Raw genomic sequence first — 18,668 nt, forward strand, 5'->3', positions numbered from 1 at the left:
AAAAAAATAATAATAAAGCAAAATGATACAGTACTAGGGAAAAAAAAAGATGAGATATTTTCAACCACCATAAAAACTGTACAATAGGCTTAATCTTTTTAACAATAAAATAATTTTAATTATTAAAAAAAAAAGCATCCCAGATAATTCTTTTTTTGAGACAGAGTCTCACTCTGTTGCCCAGGCTAGAGTGAGTGCCATGACATCAGCCTACCACTCAGCAACCTCAAACTCCCTGGCTCAAGCAATCCTTCTGCCCCAGTCTCCCAAGTAGCTGGGACTACAGGCATGCGCCACCATGCCCGGCTAATTTTTTCTATATATTTTTAGTTGACCAATTAATTTCTTTCTATTTTTTTAGTAGAGACAGGGTCTCATTCTTGCTCAGGCTGGTTTCGAACTCCTAACCTTGAGTGACCCTGCTGCCTCGGCCTCCCAGAGTGCTAGGATTACAGGCGTGAGCCACCATGCCCAGCCCTGCCCAGCCCAGCCCAGCTAATTCTGATACAGATGGTTGATCTGAGAATAACATGGTCAAAAATACTACACTGTGCTGGGGCGGTTCTCTCCAATGATAGCCCACTACAAAGAGTTACTGCCCACCCCAGGAAGGCTTCCGAGTAAAACTGTGGGGTTTTTTTTGAATGCTTAAAATTTATCACTCTGGGTAAATTAAAGAGAATGAAGATTTAATTTCTCTTCTGTAGAAATTCAGAATCTCCTAGAAAAAAATAGATATGAATTATGATTCCTCTGACCAAGGCTATAATCAGTAGAATATGCCCAGTTACCAACAATGCTCAAATTTTGACTCCTCATAATCAAAATAGTCAAGGAGTCAGTATTAGGTTTTAAAAAAACTGTTTTTGAGGAAAAATAAAAAGGGAGAGAAAACGATGGAAAGAGAATATTCCAAAAAGTTTCCCCGAGCTGGACACCTGCATCCATTTTTATGGGTTATGAGAGGTAGACTATTCTCTACCTAAGGACAGAGAGTAATTTCATAATATTTAAACAACTAATTTAAAGTACACTATATTATCTGGACATTTTTAAGAGAGTAGATTTTAAGTGTTCTCACCACAAAGAAAATGATATGCATATAAGGTGAAGCATGTTAAATAGCTTGATTTAGCCATTCCACACAATGTATATACATTTGAAAACATGTTATACACCATAAATATACACAATTTTACTTTTATCAATTAAAAAATAAATATTAAATTTTAAAAAATAAAGTACATTGTATTAATCAGGAACACCACATTTATTTCAGAGAGTTCATAAAGACTTTTTCCTTAATCTTTAAAGCTGTGTAAGAGAAAGAGCCAAACAGCTTTAAATTTCTGCTTTCTTATAAGATTAGTATATTCAGGTCCTCAGATTTAAATGGCCGGATCTAAAAAATGGTCGTTAAGAACTACAAAAGGTATAAGAACTGCTCATTCCTACACCAAGTTTAACCCTCCTTAGGAGATTCAAGTCCTACCTTGGTGTCACCATTCAATCTTTACAAGAATGCTACCTCTAAATTTTCTCCCTTTGTATTTCTTTCCTAGACAACCATGAGCATTAAAGCCCATGGAGAAATTAGTATCTCCAGTACAGATCTCGTGTTTGAGACCTTTGTCAATGTTGCTTTTCTAAAAAAAACCAAAAAACAAAAAACACACAAACCTCCATTGAGTTGAGCAAACCTAAAATATTACTTTCTCACACACTCATGCCCTGTCTCCAGCCCACTACAAAGTTCAGTTGATTTTACTGCTACCCCCACCCCTATTCCCATCCCTAACCCTTCCAGGAAGGGAACTTTTATAGTATTAGGCAAGACACAGAGCCAATGAACCAGAAACTTGTCAACTATAAAGCAACCACAAAGAGGAGAAAGAAGAAGCAGGCCAACCACAAAGGCAATTGAACATGAAGTAAGCTGAAACATGCATCCTAGGAAAAGGGGAAGGAGCCAGAACAGAATCAGACATCATGACGCCTGGCAATGCCCATCGTGGATGTCCATGCCAGAAAGGAATGTCCAACCAGCATGGACACTAGGAAAAAGGTCAACTGTTAAACCAGGGGGAAGGATTAGAAGCTGGACTTGGAAGGGGAGTATTTCTAGGGAGCAAGGAAGGGGACTTACAATCTGCTATTTAGCTTTACTCTATGTTTTTGTTTAGATCTGTCTAGGGCTCAATTCTGTTCCCAAGCCACTGGGTTTTCTCGATAGCTAAGAACTCTATGCCTTGCTGGTGGAAGCGTAATTAATCTTCTCACAACTTGGCATTTTGAACAGGATTCAAGGTTCAGCAATTCTGTGTACACATGTAGGAGAGGTAGATGGCCAACTTGAAGTATAAACTGTATGCAACAAAGATTACACAGTGATCCGATCAACCACTGAATTTGGGATTTCTTAGAACTACCTATTTGGGTAAGTTTATCAAAGGCCTCTTAAGGCCTAATGAAATCACAAACTCCTAGTGAAAAGACAAAACTCACTGGAGAACATAACCAATGCCAGGTAAAAGAAAAGTAGAATATTGCTGTAGCAAATGGCAAGGATATATATATTATGGGGGAATATTGGTATGACACTAACACTTCAAGGGATGCTATATAGCAGAGGTTGGCAAAATATGGCCTATGAGCCAAATCCTGTCTACCAGTTGTTTTTGTAAATAAAACTTTATTGTAACAGTGACACTCATTTGCTCAGATATTGCCTATGGCTACTTCTGTTCTACAACTGTAGAGTTTGCTCTTTACAGAAATGTTTGCAGATCCTTGTTAGAGAGCATCAGTAAGTCATCACGGAACATCTACAGGATTTTATCCAGCAACTAGAATTGACTGGCTTCATAAAGATAGACAGTGGAATGGAAATAATCCATCTGGGACCTACATTTTGAAGTAAGAGAAGGAACTGGGTATACAGAGTTGGAATATTCAAAATACTATCTGTGAATGCCAAAGGAACTGAGTCTCCACAGATAAGCAAAGGCAATCACTTCCCGGCCTTCTGGCTAAGATCAAGCATAATATCTGCTCTTATCAGTTTAACAGATAAGCAGAGAGAGCTATGATATACCTACCATAAATGCTGGCATTACCTGGTTCGGGCAAAAACCCATTTGCTGGTAGGGGGAAGGATATAGAGATTACAAAAGGATGATGGGGAAATCAACCTCCAAGTTGGAAAATAAATGTTACAAATTTCATTAATATTTTATTTGATACATATTTATTTGGTGTGCATAATTTTATTTCATGGTGATTTCCTACCTAGAAAAAGGAGAAGGACGAATTTGCCCAAAACCTAGAAACTTCCTGTGTGAGGACAGTTATCAGAGAGAGAAAATGAGGTCTACGGAATATAAAATGAGAGACATAATCATGGAATGTCTCATCCACTTGGAATCTGAACAACTGCATCTACCCAATAGGGGAAAATGCTTATTACTGGATTAGCAATTTGTAAAATCTTCTATTCTATTTAAATTTGAGAGGCAAGTGTCAACAATTTTTAACTACTGTATAATAAAGACGGCTGGGGTAAGATATAAATGTAAATTGGGGTCAGAACTGTGACAATGAATTCTAGAAGGAAATTATTCTAGAAGGAATGAAATTTTGGCTTAATAAATCAAATCTGTACAGTAACAGTATCAGAAGATTCTTTAAACTCTATTGGAAGGACTTAATTTCTGTATCTTGTTTATGCTACATGGGTGACATTTTGTGTAATTTGTTCCTGTGAGGGCTCTGAGATTATCTACCTTATTTCCAAAACTATGCTGAATTTTTGTGAGGGAATTAGTAGGAAAAAGATAAGTATGTAACACTAAAATAAAAAACTAAGTTGAGGACAATAGATTTCAGAAAGATGGGAAGTGTGCTGCGTGAGTGGTAAGGTTTTCTACAATATGTTGCAATTGTTTCTTTGAAAACAGGAAATGAGAACAGTAAATGCGCACTGGAATATAATACTTGGAGTAAGAAGTCAGGAGAGAGGCAAATTTTAAAATGCAGGCAATTTAAGAATATATTAGTAGAAAAGACAGATTAAAATGAACATAAAAGGAAAAAGGGCTAGTGATGAAATGCATATACAAATTAGATAGGTTTTGGAATCAGGCAGTTTAGGGACTGAATTCCAGATTAGTATCTGACTACTTTTATGGCCATCTGTGTACATTTGTAAACACATGTGGTCACTGTATATATGTAATTATGCACCAAGTTGTCTTACCATGGCATTTTTTTCTACCTATTCCTTTTGAGTAACTCTGAGAATTTGGCTTCAGGTATACTTGAACTGCTAGTTCTTCCATTGATTCTCATTGGTATTAGTAACAAGCGGAAAAATGTAAAGCCAAAGTTTTGAAATAAAAAAAGAAGTAAAAATCATGGCAAGAGGAATGCAGGTGTTTGCAATAAAAGCTTGAGGCATGATATGAGCACAAGGAAACTCATGCCTTAAAAAAGCTACCCTCTGTTGGCTTCCATGAGGGCAAAGAAATCCAGAGCTTACATACGAAAGCTGAGCTGAGGAGGTCAGGAGAGACAGGACTCAAGCAGGAAGAAGATGTAAAATCATGACGGCATTAACTATGTATATACAGGGCCAGACCTTAGGTGACAGGGTGGTGTTGAAAATATCCTGTATGCACATTATGTCCAACAGAGCAAAATGAATTTACAAGCATCCCAAACTGCAAGGGAGCTAAGAGCTCCTAAAACATTTCTAGTGAGTAAGGAATGCTAAGTAGTAATTACTAATAAAGCCCAGCATCCATTATTACTAGCTTCAAATGTAGATGTCATGTCCGTGCTGTATCTTTAATTATGAGCACTGTCTTTATTGTTTTATTTTATTGTCCATAAAAATGTTTATAAAGACTATCACAAGTTCAATCTTAACATCAGGCCTTGTAACACACTTTTCCCACCATAGGCTTTCCCAGTACTTAATAAGACACAGCTCATGTGTATACCTACGTATATACTTCCCATATATTCACATATAAACTATACTTTCTTTTCATATGCAATAAGGATTAAAGAAAGTAATTCTTAGGGATTTGGTTCAGATTAGCTTTCTGGGTAAGATGAACTCAATGCACATTCACATCATTCACCTATACTCCTTTACATTACTGATACCCTACAATCATAAGTTCATACTAGCACAATTACCTTATCGTTGATTAACTGAAAGATCCACAATCATCAATAATTCAATAGTTATGTAGGTGACACTTTTATCTCAAAGAAAGGTTTCTTTTAAAAACCAGGGTTGACACCCACAGCTTTCTTAAGTTAACTGAGAAATTTAATTAGCAATGATGTTGCATCTGAAAATATACAAGTAGAGATTTATTCATCTCGACAAGCTTAATAACAGAGTGGAACACAACCCTTAGAAATACCATTTATGTTTTTTCCTCATGAAGTGAATGAAGTTCAAGTAGTAGACAACACAAAAGAAATTTAAAAGCAAAGCCTTTTCTTCCTGGAGTGTATACATATAAATATAACTAAGAGTTTTGTTTAAAAGCATTCCCTAGCGTCATTAGGATACAAACTCTTCATGCGTGACAATCATATCTGTTCTATTCATTGCTTAGAACCTAGCACAATGCGCTTAGTAATTATGTGCTGAGTAAATGAATGCACAAGCTTCCTGTAAGAAACTGGTGATTTCTACAAGCCTGTCTTCCTGTTGAATTATGAAAGAAAATCCTAAGAAAATAAACTTGAGAACTACACTACCAAAGTGTAGAAAAGAGTCAATGAGAAAATAAAGTACAACTGCTTCACCAGCAATAACGATAGTTTTCATATGATTTTCATGATTTTTCTGACAGATATCAAATACGATAGGTCTCCTGTATAATCTTTTCTTTTGTAAAGGGGAAAACAGGCAGACAGTAAAGCAACTAACACTATAGCTTTCTGCAGAGGCAATCTTAACCTACATGTACTTATTATTCTTTGAACTACAGCATCACGAAAGTGAAGCATGAAAAACAAACACACATACACGCATGGCACACACACTTTAAGAATCATTTCCGCTAATCTTAGCCTCTAAATATCATTTATTACTTCCACAGGATACTCTGAAAGCCTTTTTTTCCCCTTTGTGAAGCATTTTCATCCCACTTGTGTGTCGCATGGCTCTTGGTTGGATTACTTAGGTATTTATTTATCATCTTTGTTTTTGTTTTTTGTTTTTCACACTTCCCTCTGCTAACGAGACACTGCCTACAAGTGCAAATTTGTGTTGACACATTTGCTAAAACTAGACAACCACAGCAGGTCTCTCAAATGTGGATCCTATTTTCAAAGATCTCTTTTGACTTATTCAGCAGGCAGACCTTTCCACTGGACAGGACGCTCTACAAGCATGGTCCTTAGACTTTGGTGGACATCAAAATCGCCTGAAGGGCTTGTTACAGCACAGGTTGCCAGTCGCATGCCGGACAGTCTCACCCCAGGAGCTCTGAGATGAGACTAGAGGATGTGCACTGCCAACAAGTTTCCTGCCAACAAGTTTCCAGGGGATATTGATGTTGCTAGGCCAGAAACCATATCTGAGAACCATCGAGTTTTATACATTCAGAGAAACCGGAATAAAACAGAGCACATAGAACTGATGGCAAGCTGTGCAAAACAGATATTAAAAAAACGTAAGATTACTAACAGAATAATGGCAGATAATCATAATCTCCTAAAACTACAGAACAGAGGACTAAGGCAGATACCTAAAGACATAAAAGCTATTCCTTTGACTGAAACATACAAACAGCCAGAACAAAAATTCTATTTGAAACATATTTCCTTACCAGGAGGACACTTGTTTTGCAGAATGAGAAGGACTTTCTAGATGGCCTTTATGTGGGTCTTATATTGAGTGCTAGTGGAATATGAAAAGGTTAGAATTGGCAGTAGAGTGGATCATGTGAATAATCATCTGGACTAACATCTAGGGAAGTGGCTTTAGGTTGCATAAAATAACTATTACTTAGATATTTCCATTTTTTCAACATTTATGGGGAGCCTTCTGCATGCTGTGACTGAGGATCCCGAATTAGTTATTTATCAGGAGAGGGATGGGAGTGTAGACTGTCTTAAAAATTTACAGTAAACCAACAAGCATTCTATTAGAGGTAGAGAGGAGATGGTATGGTGGAAACAGAGAAAGATGTAACTGGTTGTGCAAAAGAGTCTAGAAAGACTCCTTAGAGGAGGGACGTAAGCTGAGTTTTAGGGAAAAGTAGGAACTAGACAGGTACAGAATAGATGAAGGACAGCTACATGATCACAGGCACAAATTGCTGTTGGGACAGCGAGCTCCATGTGGCCGAAGCACAGTGTGTAGCTGCAGAGAAAGAATGGCAGGAATGAGGCCTGAAAATGCCCGTGAGCATGTCCTGACGTGACAGGCTTTGTAGCGCCAGCCTTATGGGTGTAGCATTCACTCTGCAGGTAAAGGGCACTAAGAATACTTGGAGGCTGGGTGTGGTGGCTCACGCCTGTAATCCTAGCACTCTGGGAGGCCGAGGCAGGAGGATCACTTGAGGTCAGGAGTTCAAGACCAGCCCGAGCAAGAGTGAAACCCTGTCTCTACTAAAAATAGAAAAAATATTAGCGGGTCAACTAAAAATAGAAACAAACCAAAAAATTAGCCAGGCGTGGTGGCTTGCACCTGTAGTCCCAGCTACTCGGGAGGTTGAGGCAGGAGGATCACTTGAGCCCAGGAGGTTGAGGTTGCTGTGGGCTAGGCTGATGCCACGGTACTCACTCTAGCCCAGGCAACAAAGTGAGACTCTGTCTCAAGAAAAAAACAAAAAAAACTTGTAAAGCAAAGGGCTGTGACGGTCCAACTTGAATTTTAGAAAGTAACTCTCTCAGCAGCGTACAGAAGGAACCAGAAGAGGGGATGGGGGCAGAAGGAAAAGCTGGAGGACATTAGACTAATCAGCCACATGAACAGTTAAGGCAGAGACAGTGAGGGTAGAAGGCTGAGGTCTCTCTTGACAGGCAGTTCTGGGTATAAGGACAAATCCTGGTCTGCAACCAGGCACGGGAACGCAGCAAGAAGAAAAGTTGGAACTCACTTCCCTTAACACCTCTAGCTGTATTCACTTAGTCTATTCAACTTGACAGTCTATTGTTGTATTTGACATTTACTAAGCTCTAGTTACATATGAGGCACAGTTCTAGGTAAGTCTAGCTGTGCCAGACAGATTTTCTGCCATCCATATGCTTACGTCCAATCTCAACTTGATGGGCAGCCACGGTCTTTTCCAGAAAGCAGCTCATCTCAGAAAAAATTATCTAAAAGAGCTGTCCCAACAGGGCTGTCATCTTCAGAGATGACGGCTGGATTTTGGTTTTGGACAGACAGAAAGAGAAATTGGAGGAAAAGAATGTGAAAGACTTAGATAGCACAGTTATGGAGATTTGACAGGTTCCTCCCAAAACGCAACCATTACGTGTCAAGGAACAATACAACCTACTCTCCAGTAATAAGGCAAAGAACGTTTCTTAACTATTTAGATTAAGAATGGCTTCCTCCTACCTACATACCAAGTTCATACCTAGACTGAGCTTCAACCAACTTTGCCAGGCACTAGACGTTAAAAAATGGGGGTGGGGGGGGAAGTTGAGTTAATCCTAGAAAATTCTACAACACTGGATTAAGAAAAAACAAGCAGCAGCTATTAAAAAAAAAAAGTGTCATAAATGGAAGCATCAAGCACCCTTCTTCTCTTTTTTTCTTTATTTTCGAGACAGTCTCACTTTGTTGCCCAGGCTAGAGTGAGTGCCATGGCGTCAGCCTAGCTCACAGCGACCTCCAACTCCTGGGCTCAAGCAATCCTCCTGCCTCAGCCTCCCAAGTAGCTGAGACTATAGGCATGCACCACCATGCCTGGCTAATTTTTTGTTTCTATTTTTAGCTGACTGGTTATTATTATTTTTTTTTTCTATTTTTAGTAGAGACAGGGTTTCGCTCTTACTCAGGCTGGTCTCGAACTCCTGACCTTGAGCGATCCCTTCTGCCTCAGCCTCCCAGAATGCTAGGATTACAGGCATGAGCCACCATGTTTGGCCCTTCTTTTTTGATCCTTATTTCAATCTAAGACTAAATTTGAAATCATTATTCTGATCATCAAAAACATCTCGTATGAAATGTCTCATGATGTTCTAATTTCTACCATTTAGTACCCGGATATATTTCTAAAGTATATTTCTATCATCCATCGTTTGGTAATACTTGAGGTTTTTTTTTTTTTTTAAACAAGCATAATGATTTAAAATTTCTTCATCTAGAATTTAACTTAGGAACTGGTGCATACACCAATGCAAACTCCAAATTCCACAGCGTAAATTGGAAAAAGCTCACAGAGATTCACTGAGTTAGCCTGCTCTTGAAGACGAAAGTGATAACAGCTCGCTTGGAGGAAAGTTTACTATTGAAACAAGCACTTGGAGATTTATGGTATATTTTAAGCATGCAGGAGCAATTGTCAAGAGAGAATGGGCTCTATTATAAATAAGTGATTCCCGAGCAGTTAGTGAGTGACCAATTCCCTCCCATTCATATCCTAAAACACGTTATATTTTGCTTTAATAATACTAAGGCATTAAGGATAACGGAAACACCTGGAGTTGATTTTAACACTGCTTTGCTAGCCCAGGGTATAGTCCAAATCCCGTCTCACCCTTGACCTGCCAAATATGATTACTGGAGTCCAGTCACTTCCCTGCATCCTGCAGCTGTTCTTTCCCCCCTCTCCTTCATAATCATCACATCTCCTTCTCTGCCCAGAACTCTGATAGCAGCCAGAGCACATGCTGCCAAAACAAGTGCAGTAACAATTTCTTCAATTGACACTCCAAAGCAAAGATGGTTGTGTTTACCTCTGCTAACTATTAGTCTATGCAATACACATGCCTCAAGACATTTGGAGGGCACTTTCATTGGTGATGGCCCCAAGCTGTCACTGCTAGGTTGAAATAGCAACTTAAGAGTGCTAGGGCAACAGAACACAAGTTTGTTTTAAAAAGAACGGAGGGGTGCCCAAAGTTTTTAAGTCCCAGGCAAAGCAGAAAGTGGAGCTCCAGCCCCCCTATATAGGTTCCATCCAGTGGAATGAGATGATGGGCAACCAAGCCAGAACTCCCACCGTGCCCCGCCTGTGGGACCTTGGTCAGGGTATCCCACCTTTCATCATTTTTCTCTTGAAGACTGAACTAGGCCAGAGAGGTTTTGATATTGTTTATTTAAGGGAGGATTATTTTATTTTGTTACTATTTCTTTTTTTTTTTTTTCTTATTTCAGCATATTACAGGAGTACAAATGTTTAGGTTACGTATATTGCCTTTTCCCCACCTGAGTCAGAGCTTTAAGCATGTCTATTCCCCAGATGGTGCGCACTGCACCCATTAGGTGTGAATATACCCATTCCCTCCTCCCCCTTCCCATCTTCCTGACACCTGATGAATGTTACTACTATATGTGCACTTAAGTGTTGATCCGTTAATACTAATTTGATGGTGAGTACATGTAGTGCTTGTTTTTCCACTCTTATCATACTTCGCTTAGTAGAACAGGCTCCAGCTCTATCCAGGATAATATAAGAGGTGGTAGATCACCTTTGCTTTTTGTGGCTGAGTAGAACTCCATGGCATACATATACCACATTTTATTAAACCACTCATGTATTGATGGGCACTTGGGTTGTTTCTACATCTTTGCAATTGTGATTTGTGCTGCTATAAACATTGAGATGTCTTTTTTATAGAATGCATTTTTTTTTTCCTTTGGGTAGATGCTCAGTAATAGGATTGCTAGATCAAATGAAGTTCTACTTGTAGCTCTTTGAGGTATCTCCACATTATTTTCCACAGAGGTTGTATTTGCAGTCCCACCAGGAGTGTATGAGTTTTTCTATCTCTCCACATCCAAGCCAATATTTATCTGTTCTTGTGCCAGTACTATGCTGTGTTAGTTACTATAGGCTTGTAATATATCTTGAAGTCTAGTAAATTGATGCCTCCCAATTTGTTCTTTTGGCTTAAGATTCCTTTTGTCATACGGGGTCTTTTCTGGTTCCATAGGAAGCGTAAGATTATTTTTTCTAGATCTGCAAAAAATGATGTCAGTATTTTAATAGGCATAACACTGAATTTGTAGATCACTTTGGGTAGTATACACATTTTAACAATGTTGATTTTGCTGGCCCATGACCATGGTGTGGTTTTTCTACCTGTTTATGTCCTCTATTTCCTTCCTCAGTGTTTTGTACTTCTCCCTGTAGAGGTCTTTCACCTCCTTAGTTAAATATATTCCTAGGTATTTTACTTTCTTTGTTGCTATTGTGAAGGGTATTGAGTCTTTGATTTGGTTCTTTGATTTGGTTCATTTTGACTGTTGTTGGCATACAGGAATGCTACTGGTTTCTGTACATTTCTTCCTCATTGAGCCTAGGGAGGATGTGTGTTTCTAAGAATTTGTCAATTTCCTCCACATTTTCAAGTTTATGTACATAGAGGTTTTGACAGTATTTATAGATGCTACTTTGTATCATCTATGTATTTCCGTGGTTTCAGCTGTAATTTCTTTTTCATTTCTGACGAAACATATTAGTCCTTTCTTTTCTGTTTCTCATTAATCTAGCAAGAGATGTGTCAACTTTGCTTACTTTTTCAAAGAACCAACTTTGTTTTATTAATCTTCCATATAGTTTTTTTGTTGTTGTTATTGATTTAATTCTGCTCTGATCTTTGTTCTTTCTTTTCTTCTGCTGGGCTTTGGGTAGGTTTGCTCATCCTTTTCCAGTTCTTTGAAACAATTCATCGGATTGTTGATTTGCGATGTCTTTTGGATGTAAGCATTTATGGATACAAATTTTCCTCTCAGGTGTGCTTTCCGTTGGATTCTTTATACTTCCAGAGTTCTTTTGCTGATTCCTTTCCATGTCCAGCAGCTGTCCCTTGTCACCTTTGGATTTTCGTTTGGATAGTGACATACCAAGCTTAGTCTCTGAGCCACTAGGTAGTGCTTATGGGCGAGATTCGACCACACTCTGTATGGTGAGTCAGTGGACGCAGTAAAAGTGCGTGCAGATTGACCTTCCTGCCACTAGGGGGCGCTAGTTGGAAGGAAGAGGCTACAGTGTTGTTTTGGGGTCCTGTAAAGTGGGGCCCTGGGACTTCCAGGTGTATCCTTATTCTCCACCTCAGTGGGGGAAGGTAGGGCAGGGCTGGGTTGGGGGAGCCTGCCCTCAAGCTCAACAAAGGCTGGTAGCAGGGGTCAAAGGTCTGCTCCCGGCTTCTGGGCAAAGCTGCCAGGGAAGGGGCTCAAATGGCACCATTGAGCCAAAAAGTCTGCGGTATGGAGGTGGGATTGTCCGAGACCTGCAGTCTGGTGGTGGCGTCTCCTTTCCACCCTCCCCTATTCTGCGGTTTCTCCCAGGCCTCTGCTGGCAGGCAGGACCTCAAGCCAGCAGATCTTCTCTGGCTGCTACGACCCACTCTGATCTGCTCCTAAGGGGACAGACACTTGAGAGACCAGTTCACAAATCCATCCTGTGCGCCCCCAGGCAATGGGATCGAGACCCGGGTGTACGGGATCCGGCCTCCAAGCCTGTTCCCCATATCCCTGACCCTTCCAAGGAGAGGAAAGCGGGTCTGAAGTCACCCCACAGGGGGCCCACGTCTGTCCGCCTCAGGATGTGCCCGGCTCCGCGGGAGCCACCGAGCAAGCAGCACCTGGGACGGCCAGCGAGTAGGGAGCTCGCAGTCTGAGGACCCCTGGGTCCCCTGTAGGGCCCCAAAAGGAAAGGTCCCGTTCCCCGGGGGACGCCTCCAGCTGGTGGCCAAACTGTCCTCTCCGCTGCGAGGGGAAGGAGGGGACGGGAGCACACGGCAATATGGCGCCGGCCGCTCCGCTCGGCTCTGCAGGGGGGCGGCGTCCCCGGGGAGCTGGGAGCCCGGTGGCCCGTCCCCAAGACGGTCACAGCCCACTGGTGGCAGTGTCAGCAGGACCCTCCAAGCAGCTCAGGAACCCACCAGCAGAGACGCACGGAAAAGTCAACCACCGCTCCACCTACCCGCGTCGCTGGTCTCCATGCCTCTGCGGTGTAGACGCCGCCTGCCGAGGCCTTTTTGTCCCCAGTTCCGCTCCGGAACTTCTTCCCGTCGGGTCCCCTTGTAGTTTCAAGCACCCTTCCTTCCGACCCTCTGATCTGTCTGTTTATTTTTTCCACTTTCACCTAGAATCTCTCTTTCTCACAGAGACACTCTGGGCTGGGCGTTCTGTTTTGTTTCGTTTCTCGTCCGCCATCTTGTTTCCGGTTTTTTGTTTTGGTTTTTTTAAGTCCAACTTCTGATGCGTTTGCAAGGCCGCGCTCTTCTCTCGTAACCCGGCACAGCCGCAGCGATGATTCAGTCACGTCTACGCCAGGTCGAGTTATAGCCAGAGCCACGTGTCTGTCGCCCCTATGTCACTGGCATTTTCGGGACCCACTGACCTTTTGGTTCTTAGAGTCCATAGCTGCCCCTACTTGAGGCATTTCCTTTTTTTTTTTTTTTTTTTTTTTTGAGACAGAGTCTCACTTTGTTGTCCAGGCTAGAGTGAGTGCCGTGGCGTCAGCCTAGCTCACAGCAACCTCAAACTCCTGGGCTCAAGCGATCCTCCTGCCTCAGCCTCCCGAGTAGCTGGGACTATAGGCATGCGCCACCATGCCCGGCTAATTTTTATATATATATGTATCAGTTGGCCAATTAATTTCTTTCTATTTATAGTAGAGACGGGGTCTCGCTCTTGCTCAGGCTGGTTTTGAACTCCTGACCTTGAGCAATCCGCCCGCCTCGGCCTCCCAAGAGCTAGGATTACAGGCGTGAGCCACAGCGCCCGGCCAACATTTCTTAACACTATTTTTTTGTGTGTGTTTTTTTTTCCCCATCATATAATGGGGGTACAAATATTGTTAAAGTTACATATATTGCCCTTGCCACCCCTCCCTCCGAGACATTTCTTAAGAGAGTTCTTTTCAGTCAAGTGTGGTGGCTCACTCCTGTCATCCTAGCACCCTGGGAGGCTGAGGCAGGAGGATCCCTTGAGCTCAGGAGTTCCAGACCAGCATGAGCAAGAGGCAGACACCCCATCTCTACTAAAAATAGAAAAGGAAAAAAAAAAAAATTAGCCAGTCAACTAAAAATAGAAACAAAAACTAAACTGGCCCGGTGTGGTGGCTCCCACCTTTAGTCCCAGCCCCTGGGGAGGCTGAGGCAGGAGGATCACTTGAGCCCAGGAGTTTGAGGTTCCCGTGAGCTAGGCTGATGCCATGGTACTCTAGACCAGGCAACAAAGCAAGACTTTTGTCTTACCAAAAAAAAAAAAAGATTATAAAAAAAAAAAGGGTGGGGCACAGTGGCTCACACCTGTAATCCTAGCACTCTGGGAGGCCAAGGGAGGAGCATTGTTTGAGCTCAGGAGTTTTGAGACCAGCTTGAGCAAAAGTGAGACCCCGTCTCTATTAAAAAAAAAAAAATTAGAAAGCAATTAGCTGCCCAATTCAAAATATATAGAAAAAATTAGCCAGGCATGGAGGTGAATGCCTATAGTCCCAGCTACTCGGGAGGCTGAGACAGGAGGATCGGTTGAGCCCAGGAGTTTGAGGTTGCTGTGAGCTAGGCTGATGCCATGGCACTCTAGCCCAGGCAACAGAATGAGACTCTTGTCTCAAAAAAAAAAAAAAAAAAAGAGAGAGAGAGAGAGCTCTTTTCTCAAAATTGACCAGATACAAGTTGGCTCAGATTCTAAGGTCCAAATAACTCATCCTCCAAAATGTTACCTTTTGAAAATCCCCAACTTGAGTACTTTTCAGATCAATAAATCTTTTCCAGGCACCAATATTGTCCTAAAGATTTTAGCTTCCGAATGATTGATAATTTCCTTTTCCACTACTGAAGGGTAAGTTTTTCACAAGAACATTCTGGCTACAAACAACTAAAATGCTGAATGAAACATAATAAAAACCACCTCAAGAGAATTTGACAAAATATAGGATTTTTAGGGCACATTTTAAGGAAGATTGTGAACCTTAGCAATACAAGCAAAATACATGGACAAGGCAACTAGTTTTTTTCTTTAAGGGCATTTGCTCAACCTGGGGAAGGTGCTAGAATTCAAGGCCCAGTACCTGCCTGAAGTGGGAAGTCTTACAGGAGACCCTCTTCACATTAAGCTGGGACTTCAAAGAGGTATACCTAAAAAGAACTCCCCAAAAGCTACACCTACAGGTAACCAATACTAAACTTATCCGTCTTCTAACCCCAGAGAACTAAGAGGACAGAGTCTTAACCCTTAGTGAAGCCAGATGGGAAAGGTGAGACTACAGACAGGTTCCTGCAAACCCAGGTTAAGCACAGTCTGGTAGGCCACAGAACCTCAAACCATGAACTTGATAAGGTCCCAGGTACCCAGCAGTAACAAATGCAAATCTTTCTGGCAGGAAAGCACTTTTATCCCATGCCTGAATAATGCCATAGGTAACATTTACAAAGCAATGACCAGCCCAGAGTCAGAGATAATCAAGCACAGCAGGAAACAAAGCATGGAATGAAAACCAACACAGACTGAAATTATCACACGCAGATTATGACATAATTATCCTGATTGATTAAAGTACCCTAATGACTAGCTGCATCTTGGTTTTATACCCAACTGTATGTTTTATCTAATACCATAATTGCATGCTGACTAAGTACTTTCTCTGAACTCATTCTCAGGGTAATGGGAATAAAGAGGATGGAAATTTCTGAAAATAATTCTGAAACATTCGGCAGCTTTTAGCTTTATTACCCAATAAGGTGGTAAAGTCACTGTACTAGAATTAATGGTGCTTGGCTTGTAAGTTTTGTCTGTGTTAAAATCTTCCCACCAATCAATTAAAATACCTTCCTGGATCCGAGCCACAGAGAAAGAGAAGAAAAGGTGGAATTAATTCTTTCCTGGTAATAAACGTACCTCGAAATGATACACTTAAATACATCTCAAGGCCACTCGTGAAGTACCGGATGCTTTGTATTTTTTGAGAAATAAAGTTTTTGTCTTGTATGTATCTTCTAAGATCTTTCATTTTTACTTTATACACTATCAATCAATCAATCCTTAGTTGCGATTGTGATAATGACAGACGCATTTTATGTTTCTGTGTGTGTGACTCAGTGATTCTGATGAGGCATGTACAGGCAAGCACAGACACACTCACGCCAGGCTTCCCCTGTCCAGCCCTCTCAGCCCTGGCCCAGGAGTACTTCCTGGTTATGACCCGGAAGAGCTTTTCAATCCACGCCTGGCTGGGAATCAGCAATTGTCTGTTCTCCCAGATCCTTGGATGGGCTCCAGGTGAACTCCTCAGTCCTTCTCTAGCCACGCTTTAATTCCCTCGTTAATGGGGCCAGTTGAACATGAATCAGCAAACTTCATGAACCTCTACCATCCTCAAAGGATCTGTGTCTTCTTCAAGGCAAAAGCTCATCCCAGCTACAAGTGACTGAGTGTCATTCTTCTATAAATGGTTCCCAGAAAACTTTAGGACACTCTACATGAGATCCAGACCAAAACAACAATATACTGAGTCTTCCTTTCTTTTAGAACGCTAATTCCTACAAATAAAGAACTTAATAATCATTCTATAACGGGGGCAAAAAAAAACCACAGCTCTCATTCTCCCTTGGCCCTACCTCCCCCACAAAAAAACCCTAAATAAATAAATATAAATAAATCCCCCAATGCAAACTGAACTACTGCCCTGGAAATTTAATAATGGACTAGGAGGCCTTTGACCTCTGGGTCTCTGGGTCAAAGATAATTCAGGTTGTTAGAGATAAACTGTCACTGCCATCAGTGACTGGTCAGAGGCTCACAGATGCAAGCGTGAGACTCCGGTGGTCTCAGAGCAGCTGGCAAGGGACAAATGCTTATGACTCTTTTTTGCATGTACATCATTTCTACAAAAAGTACACAGAGACTCCATAAAGATCTCTTTCTAGTACTTAGGGTCTCTTGCATTAAGGTGTGTTAAAAAAAAAAATTTAAGAACACTGAGACAACTCACATCTACACCATACATAAATTCACATTCACACAAAGACACACACCCATTACTTTCTTCTTTTATGTTATAACATTAAAACTACTTTACCGATCATCTTGGCAGTAAAAATTTATCAAATATAGTTGTGTATAAGACACAGCAACAAGGAACAAAAAGATACAAAGATCTGGCTGATTTAAATTTACTGCCACCCTCAAAATCATGTGAATGATGTACCCCAAACTGCTCCTGGATGACATTTCTCTTACCTAGAAGCATAATAACACCCAAAGCACTATAAAAGTGAAGCTGAATCCATATCACATACAGTGCCAATCTGGGATTTTTAAGTGTACTATGATAATAATTAAAATCCCTAACCCGAAATCTGGAGGCCTGGGTTCTAGTGCTAGGACTGATGCTTTCGTTGGACCTTGTGGTTTTCCTCATCTAGAAAGATGGGATTTGAGCAGATGACCTCTAAGATAACCTTGTCAGTTCTAAGATGCTATGATTTTTCTCAGTACTAATGTAATCATATTTAAGACCTCACTTTTTAGGTAGTACTAATATTAAGATGACTTTAATTACTTACCAGGAACAGTTGTTATTTATTTATAGAACAAATTCTTAGTATTGCAAACATTAGGGCAATGGTCAAAGTAATTAACAAATATTAACTCTTTAAACTGCATCGGCTTAATTAATTTCTCAACTGCTTCTACGTACTTAAGAGAAAAAGGTAACAAAGACATTTTAGGATTAACAAAAACTGTGGAATCAACAAACCTCTAATTCCTACTCATTAGTCTGAATAATTAAGCACTGGTTATTACTGACTCAGAGCTTTAAAATAAACTGTACAAATTTAAACCACAAAAATAATGAATGGTTCATTTACAGCCACTCGTACTAGTGATTTGCACTCATACTTTTTTATTAACTGATAATAACGTGATAACTGAACAGCTACCCATAAATTCCCACAACTCATTGTTTTTAACAAATTAGTAATACTGCCTCATTCAGTCAGTCATTGAATAAATTCTTAAGAAAGATGACTATGTTCTCTGCACAGTGTGGCCACTGGAGATATGATAATTCAGAAGATAGACTCTGTGGCTTTTACATTCTAGAGATGTAAAATGCTAAACTATGCAATATATGACCACTTAATTAAAAATTCTTTTTGGTGTGGACAATGGTTTATTCTCTAAATATTAAAATGTATTAGTGACAAAATAAAATGCTCAAAATAGAATTGAAATTGACTGTCTTTCAAAATGAAAAACAAAGAACTCATGAATAAAATATTCAAAGTATATTTTTTGTATTATAGAAAATAAGGTGATAGATGGAAGATGGAATGTAAATTACCTATTTATTTATGAACATTTGTTGATGTCCTTAGTGCTTAACAGCTCAGTATTTATACCAGCTCTTGAAATACTATTTCCATGTAGTAATCACAAAAGTAATCCTTTAAAAAGTAAACATATTTGACCACTTAAAAGGTAGCTCTCATCAATTTTAAAAATAATTACT

General features: G+C 40.4%; 1 protein-coding gene and 1 pseudogene across 6 annotated transcripts in view; one reads left to right on the forward strand and one right to left on the reverse strand.

Annotated features, from left to right (window-relative positions):
• Window positions 1–18,668, reverse strand: part of NRG1 (neuregulin 1) — a 1,019,909-nt gene that overhangs the window by 188,891 nt on the left and 812,350 nt on the right. The gene's annotated exons all lie outside the window — the stretch shown is intronic.
• LOC142864280 (uncharacterized) lies at window positions 3,010–3,138 on the forward strand (annotated as a pseudogene).

This window comes from Microcebus murinus, chromosome 24 (genome assembly GCF_040939455.1).
Source record: "Microcebus murinus isolate Inina chromosome 24, M.murinus_Inina_mat1.0, whole genome shotgun sequence".
In the NCBI taxonomy this organism is placed as follows: Eukaryota; Metazoa; Chordata; class Mammalia; order Primates; family Cheirogaleidae; genus Microcebus; species Microcebus murinus.